Genomic DNA, 3,835 nt, shown 5'->3' with positions numbered 1-3,835 from the left:
CTTCGCCAGGCTGCTGGGGGTGCAGCGGGACCCTAGGAGGTGAGCCAAGTAGGGAGGGCCCAGTGGTCAGAGGGGTGTCCTTCTCACTCCTATGGGTAGACATGGCTAAGTGTGTCCCCTAGGGTGGCACTGTGGGGAGGCCATGGGCCCTCAGTAGGTGGGGCCAGGAGGGAGGTCCTTTTCTGGGGACATGCCCTCGGCCTCCCGAGTCGCTGGGATTACAGGTGGGTGCCACTGTGCCTGACTCTGGCTTCTTTTTCTTTCTTATTTTTGTGAAAAAGGAAAAAGATGGGTTTATTGCTTTGCTGGCAAAGGTTTCTGGTTGGGTGCTCACACTGGGCTCTTTCCACTTGGGTTGGCGGCTCGTTTTGTGTTGGATGGTGGTGGCCTTGCTCACCCCCACAAGATCCAGCGTGGGCTGTGGCCTTCCTGTGCATCCTCAGAAGCAGGGAGTGGGCTGGTTGGGGCACTGATGGATCTCCTGGACAGGTGCTGTACCGGTGTTCCCCACAAGGTGGGCAGAGCCCCTGTGGGGATGCTGGGAGGCTCTGCCAGCTGTTCACTGTCAGTAGCTCTGTGCTGCCCTCAGCAGTATCCCCACCCACCAGCCTATGTCAGGGCTTCCAAGAGAGATCGCCCTGGCCCCTCCGTCTGGAGAGGGGGACTGTTGAAGGAGTTGACTGTGAAGGCTTCAGGTCTGAGATGTGCCAGGTCTGCCACAGGCTGTAGGCCTGGGGAGGTATCGCCCACGTCCACGGGCGATGGAATGGAGATCACTCTGCGTGGTTTGGGCTGGCAGCAAAAGGATCACACAGACACGAAGTAATTTTTTCACAAAGCCCGGCGGAAGGAGGGTGGTGGTGGTGGACAGCTCTGCGACCTCCCAGGTCCTCTTCCACGCTGGAAGGCAAGAGAGCAAGTGTACCCAGAATCACTTTATTTATAGGGAAAAGACAAAGGATTTTCAATAGAATATTCTACACCAAATAAAGCAGGGGGTAAGCTTTCAGGGTGCTGCCCAGTCCCACTGGGTAACGCTCAAGCCCAGGGCTGAAGCAAATTCTTTGTTGAGCCAAGGTGAAGGCCACTTGCTTCGAAAAGCTTGTGGTGTGCAATGCCAGGCCAACACCCCCTTTTCTCAAGGCTGAGAGGAGTACTTAGCTCATGGGCAGGGCGGCCTCCTACAGGGAACGGGCTGGTGTTACCCTGGAGTATGAAAGCCACGTGCCTCCAGATTTCCCTCTTTATAGGGGATATCAGCCCCCCTGACTTTTATAAAAGTCCTTCAACTGATTGGGCGAGGCCCATCTGCATTGTGCTTTTAGCAGTCTACTGTGATTAATGCTGATCTCATGTGAAACATATCTTCACAGCAACACCCAGACATGCCGACTGAACATGTGTTCTGAGGTCAGATGGACGTGGAGTGAATCCTCACGGCACTTGTGATGCTTCTGGTCTGAACCAGCCATTGCTGTTGTACTACTGTCATGGTGTTCCCTGTGTGGTGACTTGTTAGCTGCTGTCCTAAGGAGGGCGTCTCTTCTTGCCTGTTTGTCAACTTGGCTTAGATTCCTGGATTTTTAGTTTTTTGTTTTTTTTTTTTGGTACTGAGGATTGAACCCAGGGGTGCTTAACCACTGAGCCACATCCCCAGCTTTTTTTTTAATATTTTGAGACAGAGTCTCACTGAGTTGCTAAGTGCCTTGCTAAGTTTCTGGGGCTGGTTTTGAGCTCGAAATCCTTGTGCCTCAGCCTCCAAAGCTGCTGGGATTATACGTGTGTGCCACTGCACCTGGCAGATTCCTGGATTTTTATTTCATTCAGTGGACCATGAGTAGTTATTATTATCGTTTTCTTCTTTTTTTTTTTTTTTGGTACTGGGGATTGAACCTAGGGGCGCGTTACCATTGAGCCACATCCACAGCCCTTTTTATTTTTTGTTTTGAGACAGGGTCTCACTAAGCTCTTAGGATCTAAGTTGCTGAGATTGGCCTTGACTTGGTGATCTTCCCGCCTCTACCTCCTGAACTGCTGGGATTACAGGCGCATGTGTGCCATGGCATCCAACCTGTTTTCCCCCTTTTCCTTTTTTTTTTTTTTGGTACTGGGAATTGAACTCAGGGGTGTTTAACCACTGAGCCACATCCCCAGCCTTTTTTTATGTTCTATTTAGAGTCAACCTATCAGGCTCCCTCTTGTCCTGTGGGAACTCTGCCTCTTCTCACTTGAATAAATCCTACCCTATGCTAAAACAAAACAAATCAAAAGAATAAAAAACAAAGGAATAAAAAGTGCTGAGGATGTAGCCCAGTGGTAAAGGGATCCTGGGTTCTATCTCCAGTATCACCAAAAAAAGAGAAATCCTTCCTTCCTACTTCCACTTAGATAAGGATATTCTCCCAGGTTTTTCCTGAGGTCTTGCTTTGATTCCTCTGGGGTTGGTTTTGTATAAGACAAGATTTGGTGATGTGACACTCGCTACCTGGAGAGAGCCAGGGCTGCAGTGCTGACTGGGTTCAATCCCAGCACCACACCAAAACAAAAACAAACATGGAAGGGAATCAGTGGCACTCTGGACCAGCCCCAGCCCACACCTGCCCTGGCCAGCAGGGCCCCTTCTGCAGTCAGTTGACCCCAGAGAAGCAGCTTGTTTCTGGATTCTGCCCTGCTTGCTTTTGGCCATTTGTTCTTTCTACTGATTGCTGGCATCAGCTTGGCAAGCGCCACTGAAAGCTTTGTGTTTACAGGTTATTTGGAGAGAAAACCCGCCATCTCTGCGTTCTCTCTGTCACTGTGACAAAACATCCACTAAGCTAAGTCAGCATAAGGAGAGGTTCTCCCTGGCCCATGGTTTTGTGGCCCTGTAGCTTTTGGGCCTGTAGCACGTCGTGGTGGAAGCATGGGGGTCCCAATGTCCTCTTCAAGGGCATGCCCCCAGTGTCCTACTTCCTCCAACTGGGCCCTACTCCTAAAGGTTCCACCACCGGCTCCTAGTCGTGCCCCAAGCTGGGGACCAAGCCCTCAGTACACGGGTCTTTGGGGGAGGTTAAGATCCAGACCACAGCTGTCCACAAACACAGCTCGGCTGCCTCCTTCAGACCCTTCAACAGAAATGTCTTATTTAACCTCATCTCACTCACCCGGACCTGAGGTTGAAAATGGCACTTTCTAAAAGATGCCGCTTTGTGTCCCGATTGTTGTTTCCCGATTGTCTTGTCCCGCACCCTGGCTGCCTATTACAAACCCTGATCTGTTTTTTTGGTGTTTGAATGTGGAAAATCGTTCTGACTGTAAACACAGGCGTTGACTTCTTCCTTTCCAGCCCTTCTAACTTCTTTCCTTAACACTGAAAAGAGTGGACGTGGCGGGCGCCCGGCGGACCCCGCGCTCTGGACCCGGCCGGGCTGAGAGGCTGCAGGAGGATCCCGGCACCCAGAGTGCGGCGTGGCTTCCCCCGGGCGCAGGCAGAACCGGCCCCTCGGTGTCGCCTGCGCCGCGTCCTCCTCGGCACCACACGCGTGTCTATCGACAGCGCAGTTCCCGAGAGGGCGAGTGGCTTCCCCAGAACCACAGGTCAAAGCCAGGCCCGGGAGGCCTCAGCTGGGATCCGTCGGCCACGCCTCGCGCAGGCCAGGCGCGGCCCTGCAGGCCCAGCGCCCTCGCCCACTGCCGCAGGTCGCCGCCGCCTGCCTTCGCCGGCTGCATCAGCTCGGAACCACGCGACCCAGTGAGCGGCGCACAGGGCGGGCCGCGGCCGGGGGCGGGGCCGGGGCGTGACCAATGCCGGCGCGCCCCGCGCTCCCGGGGGGCGGGGGGGCGGGGCGGGCGCAGA

Source organism: Marmota marmota, unplaced genomic scaffold, assembly GCF_001458135.2.
Source record: "Marmota marmota marmota unplaced genomic scaffold, marMar, whole genome shotgun sequence".
NCBI classification, from domain to species: domain Eukaryota; kingdom Metazoa; phylum Chordata; class Mammalia; order Rodentia; family Sciuridae; genus Marmota; species Marmota marmota.
Note: the sequence above shows the minus strand (reverse complement) of the source record.